At 45.1% G+C, this 27,089-nt stretch overlaps 1 long non-coding RNA gene across 1 annotated transcript; it reads left to right on the top strand.

Annotated features, from left to right (window-relative positions):
• The first annotated feature begins 687 nt into the window (after positions 1-687).
• LOC135319389 (uncharacterized) lies at positions 688-26,875 on the top strand. Its single transcript, XR_010377929.1, has 3 exons — positions 688-807; positions 25,761-25,912; positions 26,813-26,875. It is a non-coding gene; the product is annotated as an uncharacterized LOC135319389 (long non-coding RNA).
• Positions 26,876-27,089: the final 214 nt, after the last annotated feature.

Here is a 27,089-nt window from a genome sequence, read left to right as displayed (position 1 = left end):
CCATCCCCTCGTGCAGTGGTTCTCTTAAATGGTCGCATGAAACACCTGGGCATCTCATTAAAATGCAGGTTACGATTCAGCAGGCCTGGGGTGGGGGTCTGAGATTTTGCATTTCTAACAAGCTCCCAAGAGACACAGGTGCTACTGGTCCAAGATCATACAATGAGAAAGGAGACCGTAGCATCAGCATGTCTTCAGCAGGGGAGTTCAGTCTTTCCTGAGCCTGTCTCGATTTGCTGGCAGCAGCCAACACGTGTGGAAGCCAACTGAGGCCAGCACTGGTGAGCTATACGGTGAACACAGAAGCTACAGGTAGTAACCTACAGGGGTAGTAACTAACAGAGGTAGTAACTAGCAAAGGTAGTAACTAACTAAGGTAGTAACTAAGGAGGAGGTCCACTGCCCAACCAACCGCTCCTCAGTATTGCTTCCAGCCAAATCAGACGACACCTTTGTGTTCAACTTCTTTAAATCCAATTCCCTCCAAGGAGCGGATGTTAACAGTCAAGCCAAGGAGGAGCCGGGCAGGTGGGCACCACAGCACCCCCTGCTGCGGGAGGACGCTCCAGCAGGGAGACAAGCTGCTCTTTAGGGAAGAGGAAGCAGCTGAGCCAAGAGGAGGGCTTAAAGGCGGAGGAGGTGGCGCTGCCTCTCTGCTCGGGCTGTCAGCACAAGTACCTCTTCGTAGAAAGTCTCCTGTGACCTGAGCCGCCAGTGCTCCAGCTCCAGCAGGAACTCCAGCAGGAGCAGGAGTAAGCCAGCTTTGGAGGGCTGGGCAGGACTGGTTGCAGCATCCACACGGCAAAGGTGAGACCCAGGAGCCCAAAGGGCGGCCATTTCTTTCTGTCGGGACCACTGTGGCTCTTCCCCGTCCTATCTTTTTCTGAAGGAAGCTACCCTCTGTGATTCCAAGGTGACACCCTGGCCCTGCTGTGACACAAGGTGACACCTACTGTGAATGACTAGAAACTGCTACTGTCTTTTAAAAGGGAGGGGATTAAAGATTCATGGCTCTCTGGCAGGGTCTATTAGATTTGGTTGAAGAAAGCAAGGTGCCCCCCATCCCGGGTTAAATGTGTGTGATTCTGTTTTTCCCTGAGGAAATGAGATGGCTTTTTGGAAAGTTTCCTAAAGTGACTGTGAATTAGCTTGTGATGCCCTTAAAAGCATCTATCTACAGTTTTGCACCTTGAGCAGATTTGCCAGTGAGTCATTTCAGGAGGCTGCTAAGCTGATGTCCCCATCAGGTTGGGCTGTCGGGGCCTCTCACCTCCCCTCACCTACCCCTAGCGTTTTCGTTACAAATGGTGACAGTGGCGGGTGGGTCGGAATGAAAGGTCAGGACTATTTTCTCACCTTCTTATCCCCAGGACACTGGTCACTAAAGAACTATTTATTGGATGACTTCATGAGTCGCCAAATTCCTGGGTTGGTAAATGGAACTCTCGGGTCAGCCTGTCTGCCAATTACGCGCCCTGAGTGAATACACATGGTCCTCCTCTACTGCCCTATCCCCCTTGCTTATGTTTCCTCTGTGTCCAGGCGGAGGGGACTTAAACTTGAGTTCAGGTATCGGTTCAGAACTGAGCATCCCAGCCTGGCATGTCAAGGCAGCAATGGCTTCTAGGAAATGGCCAGAACCCACCTGGAGCCACTAGGGATACGAGTCCACGAGCCTGCCCTAGACCTCTCCTGGTGTCATCTCCGTGTCATCGTAGGGTCATCCCATCAAGCCTGGCCCTCTAGCAGTGTTCATAGCAGCTGGAAGGGGCAGTGTGCCAAGTCAACTTAATCAGACAGCTCTAGATGCTTCCTTGCAGTTGGCCAACTGTGTGAATCTGTTGCATTCACGATGCCTGGGAGAACGCCAGGAGCTTTGAGGACCTAGCCGAGAGTAGACATGGTCAGGCACTGGTTGCCAGGGCTCAGCCAGGAGGGAAGGGTGAACAGGTGGAGCTCAGAGGATTTTTAGGGCCATGGAAATACTCTATATGATACTCTAGTGATGGATACATGTCATTACATATTTCTCCAGACACCAAGAGGGAACCCTCCTGTAAACAATAGACTCTGAATGATGACATGTCAGTGTAGGACCGTCAGTTGTAACAAACGTTCCATTGTGGTGGGGGACGTGGATAGTGGGAGAGGCCATGCATGTCTGGGTGCAGGGAGTGTATGGGAAATCTGTCCATTCCCCTCAGTTTTGCTGTGAAGCTAAAAATTGTTTTTAAAAAAAAGTCTTAAAAAGAACAGACATGCTTCCTTCCCTCAAAGATGGAGGGTGTGATGGGCAGAAATCTGTTAGCAGCCGAAGAATGGCAGAAGCGGGGTCAGGGGTGGGTGAGGACCCCCTCCCCGGGGGTCTTGTTGGTGATTTTGAGGCTCTGAGGTAGGTCTGCTTCTCGGAGAATGAGGTACAGGATTAGAAAGCCCTGGATTAGGAGCTGGAGCGGCAGGGACACACTCTGGCAGATGGAGACGGTTGCGGAGTGGGGGGTTGTCTGCACAGGGTGCGAACAGGAGGGAGAGGATGTTCTGCATTATGTGTGCAGGCACGAAACTCACATTCTGTGTCTGATGCTTCATTTCTTCTACTGTGAATAAGGCTGGGTCTCCCTTTCTGCTTCTCTGTGGCCCAAACACCTGCCGACCACTCGGCCAGGCGTGGGCAGGCCTGGAATGAAGGCCCTGTGGCAGGGCCTCCCCACCACCCCGATGTCCAAGCCTGTAGGCTATCCCACTGGCTAAGTCCCACCGGGGGTGGCTTGCTCACTCCTGGCCCCTGGGGGCTGGGGCCAGGGGGACAGTTTGGAATGATCTTTCTCACTTATTTTAACTCCTGCAATTCGGCTAAATTTCTTAAGGCCCTAGCTCAGTGGTTCTCAGACTTGGCTGCACATTGAAATCCCCCGTGTGAGTCTCCCCAGTTCTGATATCATTGGTCTGGGCTATGACCTCCACAGGGGGGATGTTTAAAGCTACCTCACGTGATTCGTGCACTAGGGAAAGGGAACCTCACCGGCCCAGCTGGAAGCACTTCTCAGCCTGATGAGGATTTAATAGCCTGATGCTGGGAACTCCTTACTGCCTTCACCTGGCTTATACAAAGCAGAGATGATCTGGAGAAGGAAGATTGAATTTGGATGCTTTTGTGGAAACCTTCCTTCTCTTCCCTCCATGTCCTTTAAGGGCAAATCCACCAGGTAACCAGTCTCCTCCCTTTTGAGTAAAAGATTTGAAAACACTTTTGACACACATATCAGATAAGATACAGAATGCCCGGTTATATTTGAACCTTAGAAAACAGTGAAGTAGGATTTTAAGTCATGAACCATCAGGAAAGCCGAAATAAAATAAGTGCTGTCATATTAACCCTATATTGGGGTTGTAAAATTACGAGAAATCAGACTCATATAAATACGTAAAGAATAACTTTTCTCACTGTTCTACAAGTTAGGATTGATCATTAGTAAGGAGAGCTGTCCAGCTGCTAACACGTGTCACTGAATGTGATGTTGGGAAGAAATAGCACAAGTTGGTGTGAGCAGCCAGGACCAGCAGGGCCTGATGTTAACCTACACACATCAAGATGCATGCAGCCTGGGCGTGTAACTTAACAAACACCTTTAGAGAGAATACCCATGTAACTCCGCCAAGGTCAGGGCATAGACCACTGCCAGCACCGCAGAAGTCCGCCGCGTGCCCTGTCCCATTTATAATCTCTTCTTCCCTGTTAGAATTAACCATATCCTCACTTGTATGGTGACCTTTTTCATGCTGTTCTTTATACTTTTACCAACTAAGTGTACATCCCTAAACATTCTGATTTAATTTGGACTATTTTGAACTTTATATCAATGGAATCATACTCTGTATTCTTTTGTCATTTGTTTATTTTGCTCCATGTTATATTTGTGAGGTTTATCCACAATATCGGTGGTGCCTGTAGCTTGAGGTCATTCATTTTTAGTGCTGTCTAGTGTTCCAGTCTACCCGATGACGTGCTGGAAGTGGCTCGTACAGGCTCACAAGAGCTGACTGCTGAACGTACAGGAATTTTGCAAGCTGGTCGATATCGTAGTGGGAGCCTGAAATTGGCCATGGGGGGAATATTTACATCACAGAAACTGGCAAATGCTACAAACCAGGGCTTTCCTCTTCTGTTGTTAAACATCTCCCAGCATGCCCCTGAATGTGCTGTGATGCATTTATTCATTCTACAGTAAATGGGCATTTGATTTGTTTCTAGTTTTTGCTGAGGAATATTCTCTTATGTGTATACTGGTACATATGTAGTCACTTTTTTGAAGGATAGGATATCCGCCTCAGGAGGGACACTGTTAGGTCACAGGATATGCACAGGTTTAATTCTAGTTAATAACATCAAACAATTCTCTGAAATGTTTGTATCAGTTTACATAGAACCCTAGCAGCTTTGCTGGAGAATTCCTATTGGTATCATTGCTGTCCCTTGGAATTGCCGGACTTTTAATATTTTTGCCAAAATATTGACTGTCTACTTAGATATCATTGTGGTTTTAACTTGCATTTTCCTGATTATTAGCGAGGTTGAGCACCTTTCCTTTTTGGCCCATTTTAACTTTTTTATATGGAAAGTATTTAAGTCCTTTGCCAGTTCTCTTACCATCTTTTTGTTATTGATTTTTAGATTTCTTTACATATGCTGGATGTTCTAATAGAAGCATCTAAGGCTATAAACTTTCTTCTATTTCTTTTTTATTTCTCCTTGAAGTTTACTAGCCTAGTTGCTATGCCACTAACATCAAACCTTGTTTATAGTTAATATGGGTGCATTAATACTGACTTTCTATTTACTGTGATCTGCTCATGAATTTTGCTTTTAACTTTTAAACTTATCTGGAATCACTTTATTTCTCCTCATCCTGAGCTGTCATTTAAAGATGGAGTGTAGAGATTCTTTACATTTCTCCGAGATTTGAAGAGGCAGGAAGGAGAGAAGGGAAATTCTGAGTGGGTTATATATGGGGTCCTGTACTCCTCTCAAATATTTGTAAATATCCTGGACTCATTTTTCTCATTTTTACAAGCTTGTGGTTGCCAAGGGGTAAGGGGGTGGGAAGGGACAGTCTGGGATTTCAAAATGTAGAATAGATAAACAAGATTATACTGTATAGCACAGGGAAATACATACAAGTTCTTATGGTAGCTCAGAGCGAAAAAAATGTGACAATGAATATGGGGTCCTGTACTCCTCTCAAATATTTGTAAATATCCTGGGCTCATTTCAAATATATGTATTTGTAAATTGAAGTATAGTCAGTTTATAATGTGTCAACTTCTGGTGTGTAGCACAATGCTTCAGTCATACATGAACATACATATATTCATTTTCATACTCTTTTTCATCATAAGTTACTACAAAATACCGAATATATGTAAATCAGTGAAGATAGAACACTCCCTTACACCATACACAAAAATAAACTCAAAATGGATCAAAGACTTAAATGTAAGACAAGATACAATAAACCTCCTAGAAGAAAATATAGGCAAAACATTATCTGACATACATCTCAAAAATGTTCTCCTAGGGCAGTCTACCCAAGCAAGAGAAATAAAAACAAGAATAAACAAATGGGGCCTAATTAAACTTACAAGCTTCTGCACAGCAAAGGAAACCATAAGTAAAACAAAAAGACAACCTACGGAATGGGAGAACATTTTTGCAAATGAAACCGACAAAGGCTTGATCTTCAGGGTATATAAGCAGCTCATATGACTTAATAAGAAAAAAACAAACAACCCAATCCAAAAATGGGCAGAAGACCTAAGCAAGCAATTCTCCAAGGAAAACATACAAATGATCAATAGGCACATGAAAAAATGCTCAATATCACTAATTATCAGAGAAATGCACATCAAAACTTCAATGAGGTATATCACCTCACACCAGCCAGAATGGCCACCATTCAAAAGTCCACAAATGACAAATGCTAGAGAGGCTGTGGAGAAAGGGGAACCCTCCTACACTGCTGGTGGGGATGCAGTTTGGTGCAGCCACTGTGGAAAACAGTATGGAGATTCCTCAAAAGACTAGGAATAGACTTACCATATGACCCAGGAATCCCGCTCCTGGGCTTGTATCCAGAAGGAACCCTACTTCAAAGTGACACCTGCACCCCAATGTTCATAGCAGCACTATTTACAATAGCCAAGACATGGAAACAGCCTAAATGTCCATCAACAGATGACTGGATAAAGAAGAAGTGGTATATTTATACAATGGAATACTATTTAGCCATAAAACTGATAACATAATGCCATTTACAGCAACATGGATGCTCCTGGAGAATGTCATTCTAAGTGAAGTAAGCCAGAAAGAGAAAGAGAAATACCATATGAGATTGCACATATGTGGAACCTTAAAAAAAAAAATACAAAACAGAAATAGACTCATTGACTTAGAAGACAAACTTGTGGTTGCCAAGGGAGTGGGGGGTGGGAAGGTACAGACTGGGACTTCAAAATGTAGAATAGATAAACAAGATTATACTGTATAGCACAGGGAAATATATACAAGATCTTATGGTAGCTCACAGTGGAAAAAAAAAGTGACAATGAATATGTGTATGTTCGTGTATAACTGAAAAATTGTGCTCTACACTGGAATTTGACACATTGTAAAATGACTATAACTCAGTAAAGATGTAAAAAAATAAACAAACAAACAAACCTAATTACTTCCCCCCTCAAAAAAAAAAGATATCGAATATATTTCCCTGTGCTCTACAGCATGTACATGTTTATTCTCTATATGTCGGTTAGTATCTGCTCCCATGTGAATGTCCGATTAGAACTGCACACATCACTTGCACACATCCTACTGGACAGAACTTGGACATGTCACACCTGGTTGCAAGGGATGCTGGGAATTATAGTCTTTAGCAAGGGATCTAAAACTTGAGGGCTTCTAGTAACGAAAGGAGGAAGAGGAAAGCTCTGTTGGAAGTCAAGGAACAGTCTTTCCACAGGTCCTCAGCCAAGCTGCCCGGTAACAACAGTCAGAGATCACCAGAAAAGTAACTTCCTCCTACCTCTGTCTCTGGTCTCACTTTCCCCTGTAAGTTTTCTTCTTCCCTTTTTGTGTCTGCTCTTACCTCCTTCTCAGGTTCTGCTAGCCCTTTGGGGATAGCAGGCCTCAGAAGTAGCTCAGGACAGTTCTTTCAGAGCCCCCAAAGCTCTTCAGAGTAGGAACTGTGGAAAACCTGGGGACCCTCTTCAGGCAGGTGATGCCCATCATGTTCCGTGACCTTCATTCTTTGGTCACATAGTGAACCATCCAGACTCTGGTTTTAATTTTTCTGATACTGGGGGGTTTGGCCTAGGAAAATGAAGCTGCTTGGGGGAAAGGATGAGAGACCAGAGAATGGGGTCGTCCCACCTGCAAGAGAAGGTATTGAACATGGATTCTCAGTGTTACAGTCACCCAGGGAGCTTCCAGGTACCACCGAGGCTGAGAACCATTAGTGTAGGTTGTAGGGCGCACACCCCCCATTTGCAAACCAGGCTGCACAAGCGGGTAGAGAGGGTGACAAGGGTCACTGGGATCCGGCGGTGATGTCTCAGCTCTGGACACTCAGACCTATGTCACCCCACCTAGCAGCCTTCTGCAGATGTTTGTGCATCCTAAAAGACCATTGAGGGTCTGAGCTAGAAACCACCTGGAAATCAAAAGCACACCAGGGAATCTGGTTCCTATTTCAGTTGCCACATTTGTCACAGCTTCCCCTCTGCTCTCTCTTCTGAGCAGCCTCTCCTGTCCCCAGGGCCAGAGGTGATGCCCGGATGTTGTTGTCAAAAGAAGGGATGAGAGGATGGTGGAGACTTGGGGGCTGGTTTACTGAGGGATGTGGGGACACCCTGGAGTGGTTCCCACTTCTAAATCACGCCCCTGGATGCCTTCTTGTTGCCTTGGGCACCCCTCATCTTGTAAAATAAACAGGTAGAAGGGCAGAAAGTTGCTATTTTAAAGTCCCCCAGAATCTGGACTGAGCTGGTAGCTGCAACCTGGCCTCTGAGTCCCTGTCAGGAAGAGGATGGGCTGATGACAGTCGCACAGGGACAGTGCAGGGCTCTGCATCACCGTGCCCTTCAGGCAAACCCTATATGCACCATGTCCTCTTGGATGGGCTCCTGGAAACCATTTTCTTCCTGCTCTATTGCTCATTCTCTGTCCCTTACACCCTTCTGTGCACATGACCTGATCCTAGACCCAGTCTGCCTCTGTCCCTGTGTCCAAGTCTGGGCCGCCCATGCCTGGTTCCTTCTCAGAAGGGCTGCGACTGTCCCTCCATCATGAAACCCCTCAGTCACGAGCATCCTCAGGACCCATCCCTCCCACCCACCAAGGTGGGTTCCTTCACGTGGCACAAGGCTGGGTGTTGCTGCACAGAAAGACCCCGATGGGCGGGGCGGGATTTGCAGGGAGGGAAAGGGGGCAGAGGACCTGGTCCTGCCCACACCCTACCCTGTGTGACAAAGGAGCAGGCTCTGGGGTGACAGCGTGGGTGACATGACCCACAGGGAGCTGGAACCACCCACAAGAGTGTCGCTGAGCCACCCTGGGCATCCAAAGTGAAGCCGAAGTTGAGAGTGACTCCAGGAGCATCATCTTCCTCTGGGACAGCTTAGAAAAGGAGTGTTGATTCAGATTTTTCACAGAATTTTCCAATTTTGGAATTTTCATGGGGTGGGGGGCATATGTAATTTTACTTCCGTTGAAAAATGTCTCTAGATGACTTAGAGCTGTTCAAATTCTAGATCTAGTCCTAAATAGAATAAAACCACATTATAAAATTACAGCATGGGAGACACAGATCTTTAAGGGAATTGTTCCACGAAGTGACGAGTCATAAGTGTGGGCAGTCTGCTCTGGGGACCGCTGGCATGTTGAGAAGAGGGGAACATCTACAGACCCGCCCCCACCAGACACCAGTGCCCCCAGGTCATAGCTTTTCTCTCCTTTACATTTTTGGCTCTTTCCCTGTGTTCCTTGCATGCCAACCCCCTGTCTCATTTGGCTGGTGTGACCACTGAAAGTTGTCTCAATGTTGGGCTTCTGTGGCTTTGGCCTCATTTCTCCTTCCACGGTTCTGAAGGCAACATACCTGCCCCATCACCGAGGCTTCACCCCCGAGAGCCTCGGGCTCAGCTCACCCCTTGTGCCTCTTCTCCAAGGCGCAATGCCGGGGGCACTGGAAGGGGCTTTGGCGCTCCTTGGCATAATAAGGACCCTCAACTCTGCTACGTGAGTAGCCTTCAGTGCTACTCAAAGTGTGGTCTGCGACGAGAGAAAAATACAGAAAGCGAGTGGAAATATCTAGAGAGTTTTCAGGACACTGACAACACTACAACATCCAAGTGGGCGATTTTGAACTTTGCACGCTGTTCCCAGTTGCCAGCCCCCTTCTAGATGCTCAAATGGACTCTGGCATTGCTGAAGTGGTGTGGGGAAGGTGACAACCCAGGTGTCACACAGGTTCTCACTGCATTACGGGTGCGACATGCAGGAATTAGGGTGACCTATGTCTTAGTTTGCCTGGGACAGTCCCAGTTCATAACGTCCCAACATAATTATGCCAGAATGTCCCTTTTCACCCTCAGAAGTGTCCCGGCTTGGACAATAAATGGTCACTCTACTTGTTCACCATGCTCATCGCATGGCCTGTTTTCACTCTGTGTCATCACCCCAAATCCTGTAATAAGCAGCGACAGTGACTTCAAAGGAGGCCAGAGAAACTTCCCACCCAATTCAAATATGTTTCTATTCCAGGGATCTAATCCTAGGATTTCTTTTCTTCATACCCTCTTGGTGCCTTGTGAGCTATATGTCAATCATCACTGAGAAAGCCCCCAGAGGGAGGAGAGAGCCTTGCTTGGCAAGCAACTTTCTGCAATGAGACGTCAGAGTCAGGAGCCTCAGGGTGCAAGGAGATGGAAAAGGGAGATGCTTTCTTTTCATTCTGAGTTGACTGATGTTCTCTGTAAATGATGGATGGATTTGTCCTGATCTGTGGTTCCTGCCTACTTGGTCCTCGCTGGGAAGACACTGAAAGTCCAACTTGTCTACAAATACTTGCCCTTAACGTGTTACTATGTCTAAAATTCCTACCTTCAGAGCTACTCTTTTTGTTAAACTTAGTAGCTGCTTTTTTTTTTTTTTTTTTGAGTGAAGGTAAGTTTACTCAGAGAGATACATTGAAAGGCAAGAGACAGGCCATGAGGTGTGGGGGTTGGGTGCTCAGATTAAAAGTAGGTCCACACTCCACAGACAGAATGCGGGCCACCTCCTAAGAGGAAGAGAGAGGGGCGGCCACGCGACACTGTGTTGCTGGTTTTTATGGGCTTGGTGGCTTCATATGCTAAGTGGAAGGACCAGTCTAAGGGGAAGGGGCTGGGACTCCCAGGAAGTTGGCCATTTCCCACCCTTTGACCTTTTGTGGCTAGCCTCAGGACTGCCATGGAGCCTGCGGGCATGTTATTCACCATGTTAGTAGATTACAATGGGCGTGTAATGAAGCTCAAGATCTACAGAAGTTAAATCTCTCACCATCCTGAGCCCAGGGCCTACTGGGGGTTGAATCTTTCACCATTTTCATGCTAATTGCCGTGGCATTCCTTGAACGGCTGTGCCCTGCCCCCTTCCATCCTCTCATTCCCCCCTCAGAGATTCTACTCCCATAATCTTATGGGGATGCAGAGGGGCGAAGGTCCGTCTTCTGAAACTGCTTCCAGGCTGAGGAGGGGTGTTGACCCTGCCTATCAGGGAGTAAAAATCTCTGAATGCCTAATCTAGAGGCCCCAGGGGCCTCTTAATATGCAAATACCAGGGGCACAGGGCATTTTAAGAGGGATGTGAGTCAAAGAAGGGGCACTAGCTCACTCACTGAGGCAGGCAAGACCTGGGCATCCAAACACAGGTGATGCTGCCGTGGGAGATCATAGGACACCAGAGAGAGGAGATGAGGAGGCATCCTCTCTCCTCCATAATTTAGCACATCGTTGGCCTGAGGTCCCTGTGTGTGACAGGATGCAGAGTGGGACTTTCTTGATCTCTCAGAAGTTGAGCTGAGATTGAGTCAAGAAAAAAAGAAAGAAAGAAAGCCTCCAATGCTTGACGCTTTAATACAAAATACTCCTCCAACCCCATCCTCTCTATCTCATGGGCATCAAGTGACATGAAGGGGGAAGAAATGGAAGTTGTGGTTAACTTGGGAAGTGGCGTGCTCATGGGCATGGAGCGTCTGTTGAGGTGAAGAGGGGTGCTTTCCCTTAGAAGAGGCCAGGGAGCAAAGACTTGGATGCCAGCAAAAAGGAAGACCAGAATTTCTATCTTCCAGTTGGGTTCATCTTCCCGGGAAGGATGTTTCCTAGTTAACTGAGCAGACGTGTGACTGGTCCCAATTCGTGGTGCCTAACTATGGACAGCTCTCTTTAGTGTGTGAAGGGTACCCGGCCCAGCTTTTTGTTTTTTGTCTCCCATATTCCGCCTTTAACTGAAATTCTGGGGCAGGAGGAATCTCCATCAACATTCCATGACTCTGATCCTTTCCCTTGCAAATTGCCCTCATTCCAGTAACTGAACTGGGGAATCAAGACTTTCCCCATGTGAGCAAGGAAGTAGGGCTGAAGTGAATGGCTAGGCCATCCAGAAGGTGTGCACGCAGTGCCCTGGTCCCACACAGGGCAGCCAGGTGCAAGGTTGGCCCTGTTATCGCAGGGAGGATGGCTGGGTTAGCAAGCCAGGCACACAGCGGGGATGACTGAATGTCTGGTGGGCTTTGGGGAGTAGAGACATTTCATGGCCATGTTGAAGCTGAGAACATGAAAAAGACCCTGAAGCCCTTGGTGTCTGCTGAACTTGGCCAGCGCTCTGTGCTGCTGGCAGGCCCGGCTGGAAATCTGTTTACCCAGAGGAACAAAGCATCGGATAAGCTTTGTGGTGGAAAAGAGCCATGATTCTCAGTCTAAATTTTGCAATTAGAGGGATACACAAAGATGATCCAGTGGAATTTGAGGCTGGCGAAGCTCTGGTGGATCTGAAGCAAACATTTGCATCTGGGGTGAAACCTCTTTTCATTTATAGAGAAGTGACCCCAGGAGAGAGCCGTGTGTGGCCAGAGTTTTAGAGAAATCAGGACTGACTCAGAACTAAGCTACAGACCTGGGATTTTTTGCTCTTTCTGTCCTTTTTTTTTATTGAATTGTTTTGAAGCAAACAGTGTTTGGTAGAAGGAGGCTTACAAATTATGCAAATTTCTCTTTTCTTAACTTAGCAATACGGAGCCCACTAGGAGATGAGGATGACTAAGAAGTGGGCTTTGTGGGTTTTGTGAATGTACTACTCAGGGTTCCCCAGAGAAACAGAAAAAAATAGGATGGATGGAGAGAGAGAGTGCCAGAGGGAACGAGTAAGAGAGAGCACACTGTGTGTGTGTGTGTGTGTGTGTGTGTGTGTGTGTGTGTATACACACACATGTAGTTTTTTATACAGCTCTAGATCTGTTCAGAAAGGGATTTATTATAAGGCATTGGCTCGAGTGATTACAGAGGTAAGTCCGTATCAAGTCCCACGGTCTGCCATCTGCAAGCCGGGGACCCAGCAAAGCCAGTGGTGTAGTTCACTGGCAAGAGAGCCATCATGTAGATTCCAGTCTGAGTCTCAAGGCCTGAGAACCAGAAATGCTGAGGGCAAGAGAAAATCAATGTCCCAGCTCCTCAGTCAGGCAGAGAGAGAACTGCACCTTCCTCTGCCATTTTGTCCTATGCAGGCCCTCTGTGGATCAGACGATGCCCACCCACGTTGGGGAGGGCCATCTGCTTCACTCAGTCCACCAACTCAAAGGCTAACCTCTTCCACAGTCACCCTCCCAGAGACCCCCAGATGTAATGTTTAACCATCTATCTGGTCACCCATGTCCTCCAACAAGTTGACACATAAAATTAACCTTCACAAGGAATAATGTCCTGGGAGATGACATGTGCTGGTAAAAGGGAGGGAAACTAGAGTAACGGAATGAGCAAGCCCCTTGGGCCCTGGGAGAAAGTCTCAGCTCTGAAATTCACTAGTTGAATGATTCTATAATAACAGCTACCAAGGACTGAATTGTGTCCCCCCACCCCCATTTCATTCGTATGCTGAAATTCATCTACTGAATCTCTGATGGTATTTGAAGATGAGATCTTCAGAAGGTAGTTAGGGCCAAATGAGGTCAGGGATGGGCAAAGCTTTGGTTCTTTAAGCCACCCAGTCCATGGTTTTGGGTTATGTCATCCCAAGCAGACGAACACAAAGGCTAACACTGTTACACACATGCTACAGGCATCAGCGACCGTAAGGCACCCCTCTCACCATCATCATCCACGTGACGCAAACGAGGAGCCTCAAGCTCAGAGAGGTCATATGCCCTAGTGGTGAAAAGCAGTTCAGAGAGAAAAACAAAGTACAGAGGCCAATGGAAGGAAGATCAGTAGTTGCCAGGACAGTGGAGACTGACCACAAAAAGGCACAGGGAAACTTTTGGGGTGACAGAAATACTCTGTATCTTGTTCTATATCATAGTGTGGTTCCCTGGTTGTATATATTCATCAAAACCCATTGGATTATATACTTAAAATGGGTACATTTGATTACATATGTAGTGTATAGCTCAGTAAAGATGACTGATAAATTTTTGAGAAAAATAAGATTCTTACTGTTAAAAAGAAAAAAAAAAGGTAACTGGAGTCAGATCACTTAGGTACAAATGCCAGTTTCATCACAGATTCATGGTGTGATTTTGATCAAGTTACTTAATTTCTCTGGGTCTCTCAGCCTCTAGTTCCTCATCTGTAAAATAGGGATAAGAATGGTTCCTTAATATATGTTTTAAGACTGTCACAAGAGTATTTTATGCTATATTTTATTCATTTATACATTCATCCAACAAATGTATTATGAACACCTACTGTGTGCATCAGGCACTGTTCTAGGTAGGAAGGGTGGACCCGACCTTCTGGGTGGTGTAGCAGTATACAAAACAGACAGGGTTCCTGTTCCTTTGGGGCTAAACTTCTAATGGTGGGGGGAGGACCACTGACAAGTGAAAAAAAAAAGCTAACTGCAGATGGAATTACATGGTATGAATTAGATTAAACAAAGTAATGTAGTTAGCTGGGGACTTTATTAGAGAGTGTGCCCAAGGAAAGGCCTCCTGAGGGGGTGACTGAACAAAGTTTTAAAGGAAGAGGAGGAGGAGGAGACCATGCAAAGATCTGAAGGACAAGGGCTTCAGGCAGAAGAATAATATGTGCAAAGGCCCTGAGGCTGGAATGAGCTTGTGTAGTGAAGAATTTGAAGCTCACTATGACTGGAGAGTAGTGATCAAAGCTGAGCAAGGAGAAAGGGCTGAGATAGGACTGGGGAAGTGCATGAATCAATGGCTTTTCAGGGATTATGAAGACCATGAGAAGCCCTTGGAAGGGTTACAAAGGGGATTAAGAAGACCTGATTTAACATTACAACAATCACTCTGTCTATGCTGTGGAAAAATAGTTGTAGAGGAAACAAGGAGGCTTGCGGGAAGCTGTTGCAGCAGTACAGGTGTCGAGGGTTTGGATCATGATGGTGGCCTTGGAGAGGGAGAGAAGTGGGTGGTTCTAGATATACTGGTGAGAGGGTCATACTAACATATTGCAAGAAGGGGGTGAGAAAAAGAAAAGAATCAAGAAAGACTGTTTTTGGCTCAGGCTACTGGGTAGATGCTGGTGTCATTTGCAAGCTGAGGGAATCTCAGGCAGAAAATTAAGAGCTTTGTTTTAGACCTGATGAATTGAGATGTATATTAGACAACCACATGGAGACACTATGCGTGCAACTGGACCTCAGAGTCTAGGGTTCAGGGGCAAGATCAAGGCTAAAGATACAAAGAAATGTCCATAGCAACGTAATGCATACTATTACTACATCTCCTTGAAACTGCAGGGGCCACCATTTTTCTTGACTCCCTCAAAGGTCCAGTTGAGTGTCTCTAGGTGCCTACAGGAAGCAAGGTGCAGGGGCCAGGAAGGGGAAGCAAGCATAGAGATGGTTCTCAACAGACACTGATAACGAGTCACCACACTGTGACGAGTAATTCCCTTCCCCGAGAGGTCATACATATTTTCAGACTCCTTCTAACTCCCTGGTTTTCAGGTCGCATGTTAAAGGTCACATTCCCAGAAAGGCTTTCTGGAGCCACCCTGTCTAAGATAGGTCTTTCTTGCTTTCCACCCCTACTACAGCATTTCCTCACCCAGCACACTGTTAATTTTATTCCTATCATTCATTTCTAATTATTAGCTTATAGTTTTTATTTCTCCCCTCCACTGGAGAGAGAATTAGACTCTGATGGGAGGAAAGCTGCCTGCGTGGTCATAGCTGTCAGCCAGAACTAGCCCTGCACCTGGCACATAGTAGATGCTCAGTAAGTATTTGTTGAAGAAGTGAACAAACCAGCCCTGCCTGAGATATCATGAGCGGATTAATTGGTGCTCTGAGCGTGGGCTGGAGTAGCCTTGTTCCAGATCACCAAGTCCTCTGCCCAAGACAAGGAATAGGATTTGTTCTGTTCATTATGATAAGAACGTTTAACATGAGATCCACCCTCTTAACAAAACAGTCAAACTCATAGAAGCAGAGAGTAGAATGGTAGTTGCCAGGGGAGTTGCTATTCAATGGCTACAAACTTTCATTTACACAAGATGAATCAGATCTAAGGAACTGGATATTTTTTAAATTGAAGTGTAGTCAGTTTACAATGTTGTGTCAGTTTCTGGTGTACAGCGTTTCAGTCATACATATACATACAGGTAAGGAACGGGATTTTAAAGTCGGCACAGGGAATAATTACCAGGGAAGACAGAGGCAAACAACGTGCCGCAATTCCAAGCCCCATGGCACTGAGCATCACAGCAGATGCACCCTCAGTAGCAAGATCATGGATCCGAGGTGGGTGGGTCCACTCCAACTCCCTGAGCTCCTGAACCAAAAGAGTTTTGTAAGTGTTTTGAGTTGTCCTCATGAGATGTCAGGGCCAGCAAGCCAAAAATCCATGTGGCTGTTTGCCAGCTGCCTGGCTTAAAATCTAGTCCCTTCCATGGAAAATGAAACTGAGAAAATATTTCAAGATTTCTAATTAGAATCTGTCCCCTGCAGTGGAGAAGGCTATTTTTATGTTCCATCTCAACACACTGGAGAGTTCTGGGAATGCAGCGTGTATCCAACTTCTACAAGGGGGACTGGAGTGAGATGCTGAGTGCTAGCTCCCCTCCTAAGGAGGAAACCGAAAATATCACAGAGCTCTCAGCTTCCCAGCAATGTCTATCCTCCAAATCTATTGAAAAATAGAAAGAAGGGTCAGTGGGTCCAGTTAAGAAAATATACAGTGAAGTGGCAGGAAAATTATAGAGGGAAGTTGAAATGGTAAAGACTTTTGTGAATCTGAACTAAAGGAGTATTCTTTTTTTTAAATTTGTTTTATTTTTTGTTTTGGGGGAGTGGGTAATTAGGTTTGTTTATTTTTTTAGAGGAGGTACTGGGGATTGAACCCAGGACCCGGTGCATGCTAAGCACGCGCTCTACCACTTGAGCTGTAGCCTCCCCCCTAAAGGGTATTCTTAAGAGTATTAATTTAAGCATGTGAATTGGCCAATAGGGAGGCATGAAGGCAAAGAGAAAACCTGTCAAATTTTCATTACTCTAGTGGAGGTCAGAGTTCATAGCTTGCAAGAAGCCATGATCTATGCAGGGAGATACTAGAATTGGTTCTTCTTTTGAAATATTGTTGATGCCTCGTTTTGGTCTGATGAAAAACTTGTTTCCCCACTAACCTGTGTGATGAAGTGCTGGAAACATCTGTCTGTATCAATCCCAGTATTTTGGAAGGGAAAATCTGAAAAGGGAAGCCTTACATCTTTGCAGCCTGAGTTTCCAGGAAAGAGGAGCTGCCAAAACCTTGCTGATATCTGATGGTTTGAGAGCAAAAAAGGGAAAGCACATGATGTATACAACCCGTTGGCTTGTTAGCACTTGGTATCTGACACCAAAATGGTAAAAAGTAGTTGTGAGTAGAGCATTTTCCTTGGAGATGTAAGAACAGTTGTTTGGGAAATGCTGTGTGGCTACATGTGGCGTGCTGTGCTTTGTGGGATATAATGTTCCTTTTTTCCCCACCACCACCCTCCAAAAAAAAAAAAAACAGGACATTCATCCAATCTTTGAAAGTCCCAGTGCAAAAGTAAACATTTAAAGTGGCCAGCAGAATGGGTTAGAAACATGTGTAACCATAACAGACTTAGGATTTTAAAAGTAGAAATAGGTTCTCTGGGATGGGGGTTAGGACTGTGGGGGAATCCTCCCATTCTTTCCTGCTCTTTCTTAGCTGAAAGCCAGTTGTAGTTTGCCCCACCCCCGAGGTCTCCTGCCCCCCCAGCAGTGACCCCGCTGCAGGCTGCTGGTGGGCCATCCATCAAGGCGTGGGGATGAGGGAAAGTTGCTGAAGACCCAGACTCACACTGCTTGCTTGGGTGGATGACAGATAGGTTGAAAATTCTGGAGTGGTGGCAGGACACATACTCTGCTCAGCAGTGATGCTCATGATCAAAACAAGAAAAAATTCATGGAGATTAAAAAAAAAAATCCCATCTCTCAAACTGATGTGTTGTTTTCTTCTTGGAATTCCCCGGGGTGTGGAGTTCTTGGCAAGTAGGCAGACTAGGTGGGTGTGAAAGGCTTGTGCCTCTGAGCCGTTGACAGGGGTTACCTGGAGGAGAGCTGGGAAAGGGCTAGGCTGGCCCCTCCCTCCAGCTGATGCTTAGAAAAACTTTCCACTTGGCCGAGGATTGGGGAACTCAGAGATTTACAATAACCTCTGTCTTCCAAACTAAACACTTGGGTCTGAGTTATTAATTCCAAGTTAAAAACTCCTTGGGGGATCCAAAGTAAAATCACTTCACAAAGAGAGCCAGTTTTAAGTGCTGCCTGCAAACAAGGTGGGCTGTAGGTAGAACTGCCCATTGGAAGAAACCCATGTGCTTGAGCAAGTGTTAAAAAAAAAACAAAAAAAAACCTTTTGATGTGTTTTCCAGGGGCTCTGTTGGAAAGCAAATATAGATATAAAGATAACAGCTTGATTGATTTTAAAATTTACTGACGGGAAAAGTAGTACCGAGAAGCTAAACCATATCCACAGCAGTAGAGAAAACATTTATGAGGAACAAGACTATAACTCAGCACTGCGGGCTTGCCTTTCACAGTGAAGGCCCTCTGCTTGGGCAGCATTCTCTCCATCACCGGGAGTTTGCCCGGAGGTCCTGGATGGCAGCAGAGAACGCTCTAGACCGAATGTGCCCCCCCCAAATCTGTATGTTGAAACTCTGATCCCCAATGTGATGGTATTTGAAGATGGGGTCTTGAGAAGGTGATTAGGCCATGAGGGTGGAGCTCATGAGGGAATTAGTGCCCTTATAAAAAGTTACCTGAGGGGAGGATATAGCTCAGTGGTAGAGTACATAGTGTGCGTGGGGTCCTGGGTTCAATCCCCAGTACCTCCATTAAAAATAAACTTAATTACCTCACACCATATACAAAAGTTAACTCAAAGAGTTAAATGTAAGACCTGAAACTGTAAAACTACTAGAAAACAGGGGAAAAGTTTCTTGACTTTGGTCTGGGCAATGATTTTTTTTTTTTTTTTTTGATATGAACCCAAAAGCAAAGGTTACAAAAGCAAAAATTGACAAATGGGATTTCATTAAAATAAAAAGCTGCTCCGTAAATGAATATAGAGTGAAGAGACAATCTATGGAATGGGAGAAAATATTTTCAAACCATGTATCTGATAAGGGATTAATAGCTAAAATATATAAGGAACTCAGGTAACTCAAAAGCAAGGAAACAATTTCAACATGGGCAAAGGACCTGAACAGACGTTTCTCAAAAGAAGATAAACAAAATGATCAACAGGCATATGAGAAGGTACTCAGTACTGCTAATCATCGGGAAATGCAAGTGAACATTACCGTGAATGTTGCCCCATAACTGTTAGATTGGTTATTATCAAAAAAGACAAAAGATAAGTGATGGCAAGGTTGCGGAGAAAAGAGAACCCTTGTACACAGTTGGTGGGATTGTAAACTGGTACAACTGTTATGGAAAACAGTATGCAGGGTCCTCAGAAAATTAAAAAGACTATCATGTGTTCCAACAAAGCCTACTCCTGGGTATATATCCGAAGGGAGTGGAATCAGTGTCTCACAAAGACATCTGCAATTCCCATGTTTGCAGTACTAACAACAGCCAAGATACAGAAACAGCCTAAGTGTCCATCGACAGATGAGTGGATACAGATGATGTGTGTATATATGTACACACACACACACACACACACACACACAGAGATACATATACACATGCACACACACAATGAAATATTCAGCCTTAAAGAGGAGGAAATCTTGTCATTTGTGACGATATGGATGGGCCTGGAGGACATTATGCTAAGTGAAAAAAGCCAGACACAGAAAGTCAAATACTACATGATGTTGCCTATCTATAAAGTCTAAAAAAGTCAAACTCCTCGAAGCGGAGAGTAGAATGCTGTTGACCAGGGGCTGGAGGGTAGGGGAAATGGGAAAATGTTGGTCAAAGGGTACGGAGTTCAAGATACGCAGGATGAGGAAGTTCTGGATATCTAACGTGGGCACAGTGACTAGTTAGCAGTACTGTATTGTATGCTTGAAACTGAGTAAGAGAGTAGATCTTGATTGCTCTCAACAAAACAAAAAGGTGACTATGTGAGGTGACAGATATGTTAATTAGCTTGATTGTGATAAGCACTTCATAATGTATGTATACATGTATCGAAACATCATGTTGTACACTTTAAATATGTAAAATTTTATTTTAAAATTATACCTCAATAAAGCTGAGGGGAAAGCGTCCATAGGGATGCACCCTCCTTACCACAGAGCATGATTTTATACTTTTAAACTGAATTGCTAAAGCCAAACTGAGGCAGGAAGTCTAAGGCGCCTTCCACAGTTCCCCAGCTCCTGGTACAGACCTCCTCCTTTGTGTTGCCCTCCCTTTGCGTGTGTGTAGGACTTGTGACTTGATTCTGACCAACGGAACATTGTAAGTGGATGGGGTATCGCTTTCCAGGTTAGATTACGTAAGACTGTAACTTACATGTCACTGGCAGACTTTCTCCATTGCCCTCTTGGCTTGTGTGCTTTGATGAAGTAAACAGTCAGGCTGGAGCAGCCAACGTGGCAAGGAGTTGAGGGCAACCTCCAGCCAACAGTCGGTAGCCAGCTAGGACCTAAGGACCTCAGTTCAAGAGCCTGTAGGGAACCAGTCTTACAAATAATCATGTGAGCTTAAAAATAAAGTCAAGCCTTCAGATAAGACCCCAGCCCCGGCCAGCGCCTCAATTACAGCCTTGTGACAGACTCTGAAGCAGAGAGCTCAGCCTAAGCCATGCTGAGACTCTTGACCATAGACACTGCGAGATAGTAAGTGTATCTTGCTTTAAGGCACTGGAACAACGCACATGTTATCTCACTAAGTTATGAGCAATGACACAGTTATTACTAAGTTTGTGGTACTTCGTTACACAGCAATGGATAGCTAACGTATCTGTCTAAACTATTTGCATTTGGATCAGTTTGCCAATATTCAGAGGTGCTCCAAGTACCTCAAAGTATCTCTTCTTACAAAGGGGCTCCTCAAAATAATCTCTCCTAGAATGAAATGTTTATTCTGAAGATGGATAACCTCTTTTACCCTCAGAGCAGTGACTTCTCAGTCCTTACTGCATATTCTCATCACATGGAAGGTGTTTTGTTTTGCTTTGGTTTGATGTGGTCTGTTTTGTTTTAAATGCTGATGCTGGCACCCCTCTGGGATAATAAGGGGGCAGATGGCAGGCATCCTTATTTCATATCTCCCCAGTTGTTCCTAATATGCTGGCAGAGTTGAGAACCAGTAGTTCAGAGTCATATTATGTAACTGTCCGGCACTTTTAGAATGGCAGTTTTACCCCTGTTTCCAGCATTCAGAGGTTCAGAAACATTGAAGTTCACTCTCAGAGTGCCCAGCTACACCATTAAGAAATGTTTTTAATAAAAGAAAATAGGACGTTTCAGTGTCTGGTTTGAATTTTCTTATTTTACTGGACAGGAAGAAATGAAATGCCAGGCCATCCAGTTCATGCCCAGCCATCTGGCAAATGAAGATTCATCTCTTAGGGACAGAGTGTTGAAGCCAACTTATGATCCCTTAGTGGGGTGCAGGATTAATTGGAAAAACACAGATAATCAAAAAGTTTCATTTCTGTTTCTTTGTTCAGCCTCATCTCTGAGCCTTAAGCAAAAGCCAGAGAAAGCAGCAGACAAACCCATAGGGCTTCACCCTCCAGTGTGTTCAACCTCTGCTGCCAAAGACAACAAGTTTTGCAGACACCAAGGGGGTGGCAACAGGGGTGAAGAGGCAGGAGAGAAGCAAAAGGCTTTATAATCCCCTCCCTGGAGAAATAGTGTCTGGATAACCCAAAAATGATTTTTTTTTTCCATTGAAGACCTTTTATTCTGCTTACTTCTCAGGGATTCAGCAGATACTTTCACTGCTTTTTTTTTTTTTTTTTTTTTGGTGTGTATGCAAGTTCAATAAACTTTTATTTATTTTTAATGTATTATTATATATAGTGGTTAACATTTGCAAATCTCAAACTCTCAAATTTATCCCTTCCCACCTCCTTTTCCCGGTAACCATAAGATTACTAGTCTGTTTCTGTTTTGTAGATGAGTTCATAGTGTCCTTTTTTTTTTTTTTTTTTTTTAGATTCCACATAACATGTGGTATTTTTCTTTCTCTTTCTGGCTAATTTCACTTAGAATTACAATTTCCAGGTCCATCCATGTTGCTGCAAATGGCACTGTTTTATTATTTTTCATGACTGAGTAGTATTCCGTTGTATAAATATACCACAACTTCTTTATCCAGTCATCTGTGGATGGATGGTTAGGTTGTTTCCATGTCTTGGCTATTGTAAATAGTGCTGCTATGAATGCTGGGGTGCATATATCTTTTTGAATTAGAGTTCTCTCCAGATATATACCCAGGAATGGGACATCCTTTCACTTTTAGATTTTTGGGTTCTTAAAGCCAAAGTCAGTCTCTTACAGGCAGAAATAGATGAGTCTTGGTTTGTTTGTTTTTTTTAAAGCCATTCAGCTACTCTGTATCTTTTGGTGAGATAATGTAGTTCATTAACATTTCACATAATTATTAATAAATATGGACTTACTGACAACAATTTTGTTAATTGTTTTTTGGCTGTTTTGTAATTTCTCTGTTCTCTTCTTGTTATCTTCATGATTTGAAGATTTTTCTGAGTGGTATGCTTAGATTCCTTTATCTTTTGTGTGTCTTCTGTAGGGTTTTGTTTTGTGGTTACCATGAGGCTTACAGAAGACATCTAAGAGTTATAACAATCTATTTTAAACTGATAACAAGTTTAAATGCATTCTAAAACTAGACATTTTTACTCTTCTCTCCCACAACATTTTATGTTTTTGATGTCACATTTGCATCTTTTTACCTTGAGTTACCATTAACAAACGTTTATAGTTATATTTTTCCTGTTTGGCCTTTTCACCTTCATATTACCTTTGTAAGTGATTAACCCAGCGCCACTGCAGCATTAGATTATTCCAAATTTAATTGTATATTTACCTTTATCAGGAAGATTTATACTTTCATATGTTCCCTCTTACTGACTAGTGGCCTTTTGTTTCAGCTTAAATTAAGTCTTTTTAACATTTCTTGTAGGGTCAGTATATTGGTGCTGAACTCCTTCAGTTTTTGTTTGTCTGGAAAACTCTCCTTCAATTCTGAAAAGGGCAACTTCAGTGCGACTGCTTTTTATATGATTTGGTTTCCTGCAACTTTACTGAATTTGTTTCTTAGCTCCAACAGCTTCTTCTGGTGGAGTCATTAGGGGTTTTAATATGTAATATGTTCTTCGATTCTGAAGGACAACCTTGCTGGACAGATGATTCTCGGCTGGTAGATTTTTTTTTTCTTCTTTCAGGAGTTTGAATACACATCCCAGCCCCCCCTGGCCTGCACAGTTTCTGCTCAGAAAGCCAGCTGATAGTTTTGTGGGGGTTCCCTTATATGTAAGACATTGTTTTCTCTTGCTGCTTCTAAGATTCTCTCCTTACCTTTACCTTCTGACAGTTAAGTTATAACGTGCCTCAGCGTGAGTCTCTTTGTGCTCATCCTTTTTGAAAACCCGGGCTTCCGGGATCTGGATGTCTGTTTTAACTTGTCAGGGTCCCAGAGGGGAGAATCACAGTCAGCACCGACACGCAGGCTGGTTGCAAGCTGGACCCTGAGGCAGCAGCTGGGAATGTCTGTAGAGAGGGAGAAAAGGGAGGTGGGCATTTTCGCCTGTTCCCTCTGCACTGGGTCCAGGAGTTTAGCTGTGTGGCAGGGGCCAGAGGTGTGCTCCTGAGCCTGTTAAGAACTTTGTTTGCTACAGGAATGCAAATCCTGTTTGCTATCAGAACCAAGCGATTTGGGTGCCTGTCCCTTGGGTGGCAGCCGTAAAAGCTGGGGCTCAGACATGTGTGCAAGGGAGGTAGCTTCCAGGGAGATAACTAGCACGCTGGAGCAGGCCGGGGGAGAGGGAAGGAGACGTGTCTGCTGGCCTCCCTGGTCTTCAGGGAGGATCACAGGCAGCCTCTAGGTGCGTGATATGTCAGGAGGCTGACCCTCAGCAAGAAGATTTTGAAGTGTGCAAATCAAATCTTTCCATGGAAAGACTGGGAGATGGACATTCGTGTCTGCTCCTTCTGTGCTGACCCCTGGGGGAACAGCCAGTTTAAAATGGCTTCTGTCTTCTATAATCCTGTGGGACTTCTGAATGGATGCTATGGTGGCTATCAGAACCAGGTGACCTGGGGACTCATCCCCTACCCTCAGCCACAAAGGTTCCTTTCAGGGAGATGCTGGCAACCTGGAGCAGGCTAGAGGGAGAGTCGGGGTGGTGTCTTCTGGCTTCCCTGGTCTTTGGGGAGGAGCGCAGTCAGCCCCCAGGTGTGTGCCCAGTTAGAAGCCTGACCCTCAGGCAACAGCTTTGAAAGTACCCAGATAGACGCCATTCAGGGAAGGACGGGGAGGTGGGTGGTTTTCACTTGTTCCCTCTGCACTGACCCTAGAAGTGAATCCTTGTGCCCATCAATAACTGCTTCTTTGTCTGCTCTTGTCTTGTGCATCTGGTCGACTCCACCTCTACTGGCTTTCAAAGCTAGGTGTGTGGAGGTCCACCCCTCGGGTGGGAGTCTTAAAATCTGGGGCTGTAGATGTAGGGTCCAAACCCTTCACCCCTCAAGGAGAAGTTGGCCTTTGGAGACTCCCTCCCAACTGTCTGGCTCTGTGCCATGGCCGGGGTCTATGGCAAGAGCCTGTCTCACTCAGCCTTTCCTACTCATTTCAATGTACTTCTCTTGGTCCCCCACTGAGTGCTCAGCCAGTGTCTGTCTCCCATGGGGACTTGCTCTGTGGGTAGCTGTTCATTAGGTGTGTCCATCGGAGGAGGGGAGTCCAGGAGCCTTCTTTAAAGATGGCCTCAAAACTTTTTAAACTATGTTTTGTTTTTTTTTCCTGGGATGGGTAAATCTGAGCATGGCTGGAGGATAAGGGCAGAATACCCCAACGAAGAGAAGGCACTGAGTCCAAACTCATTCTGCTCCCTGTACAACAGGCCAATAAATTAAAAACAAACAAACAAAAAACCAGGGGAGGGGGTGTGGTTCATTCTTGCAAATTTCTTGCTGAAAGAATTCTTTGTTCTTCCAGCAGTCCACATGGGCCAGGCCAGGGTGTTCCTGTAAACCTCCAACAAAACAAAGGTTATTCTCTATTTTGCAACTTGCCATCTCTACCTAAGGGCAGAAGAGCTAACGTCCTTAAAGGTCAGAGCCGAGGATAGGCTCTCCTGTCTATTTCAGGCTGAAGGCAACACTTTCACAAAAGGTGCAGAGCTGGCAAGACTAAGCCTAGAAAGCAGGGCACAGGGTTAAATGAAAGGGACAGATCCACTATGCAGTCAGATTTGTTCTCTATTACAACAGAAGAGGGAACACCCATGGAGCCAGGGACTGAGGGAAGCAGTATGAACTCGAGAACAGGGAAAGGGTTTGACACGGGGTGTGGGCCAGAGGGGTGTGCCTTCCTCTGAGCTGGGAGGGAGGTGAGAAGGGGGCAAGGATGTCACAGCCATCGAGCCACTAGCCACTGCAGCCACCCCCAACTGTGCACCCTGAGAATGAGCCCAGGCTCTTGCATCTTCCCATCTGCAGAAAAGCACTCAATTCATTAACTTGAGATGTCTGTGTTTTCCATAATTAAGAGTAATCTTCTGATGTTCTGGCTACTTGCTTTTTTCTTTGTTTTTTTTTTTTTTTTTTTTTTTTTTTGCAAAACCTCCCATATATCCTGGCTCTTCCCTTAACCGCTTCAGAACAGTTCCTTGGAGCTGAGAGGCTGCCTCCTGGGCTTACAGTCCTCAGTTTATTTGCCGAAAAAAACCCCTAATTCTCAACTTTTAGGTTGTGCATTTTTTATGTTGACACTAGGAAGGTGAGGAAACACATTTCTGATGCACTGTATTTTCTTGGTTAATTTGAAGGAACAACTAACTACTGAATGTGGAAAAAAAAAGTGGTTCAGAAACAAAGAAAATGGAAAAGAGCTGGAATGTTGTACTGGAGATTGGAAAAGTGACAAGAAGATGATATGGAATCTCACCACTCATTTGTGACATTGCATTGGACCTTTCTGGTGAGAATTTATAATAAAAGTTATGATTGAGGGTCATACCTATGGAGTGTTTGCAGGGTGTTAGGCATCATGGTAAACCGCTATATGAGTAATTTCAATCCTCCTAACAGCCTTTACGGTAGGATTATTTCCCCCATTCTACAGATGAGCATGTGCAAAGAAAAATGAAGGTGGTGTTGGATTTTTGACTGGCTACCTGCGCTAGTTGGGTACACCAGACAGTAATCTCTTGAAGCCCCAGATTCCTCTTAAAGAATGATGATCAGAATCATTACTTGATAAAATTATTAGGAATATTAAATGGGATTGTGTGTGTGCAAGAGCCTAGTAATACATGCCATGCCGGGTACTTGGTTTTTAAAAAAACCATCACAGTATGTGGTTCATTGCTGAACCAACAACTGATGGATAGTCATGATTTGAGTTTGCATTCTCTCGCCCCAAAGGAGGATGAGGACTTGCACCGCAGAGATGGGGATCCCTGTTAATTTCTGCTGCCAGGCAGGTGCCAAAATTGTGTGACGTAGCCTGGCTTTTAAAAAAAGGTGCGTGTGGGGGGTGGCGGTTAGTAGCAGAGCAGCAATAGTGCTGTTAGTAGCAATAGCAGGAGAGACAGTAGCCCAGACCACAGCCATGTGTCTGACATTCAGAGACATGAAGCCCAGAAACCTCATCCCCACCCGAGGTGTGGCCCTCAGGCTGCCAGCTTGTGCCTCCTGGGGACCACAGTTTAAAGATGCTTGAGTCTATCGGCCTCTTGCTCATTATGTGACTCTGGAAAAGTCAGTGAGCCCCCCCGAGCCACCAAGTGGAAATAAGCCACGGCCCACAGCTCACAGATGGCACTTATATTGGCTACAGTGTGTCGGGTTCTGCGTAAGTCTTCGGTTCTTCTTGCAGAAACAATTCCGAGTACAATGAACAGGTGGCGAGGGCTAAGGTGAGATAACAGCCCAGCAGACAGCAGGGATGGGGGAGTCCCCTTTGGTGAAGATCTGAGTGTACGTTTGAAGACGATTAATGAAGCTGTGTGTCCCCTGGGAGATGAAGCCTGGCTAACACTGCTTTTCTGTAGGTATGTTGCGAGACGGGAACTCTGGGAGAGACAGGGTCAGACTCATCCCAATGGGGAGGGCACAGGCGGCTTGAGTGCAGTCTCCTGGGTGCCCCCCGCCAG

Source organism: Camelus dromedarius, chromosome 26 (genome assembly GCF_036321535.1).
Source record: "Camelus dromedarius isolate mCamDro1 chromosome 26, mCamDro1.pat, whole genome shotgun sequence".
Taxonomy (NCBI): domain Eukaryota; kingdom Metazoa; phylum Chordata; class Mammalia; order Artiodactyla; family Camelidae; genus Camelus; species Camelus dromedarius.
Note: the sequence above shows the minus strand (reverse complement) of the source record. Positions and strands in the feature narration are given on the sequence as shown.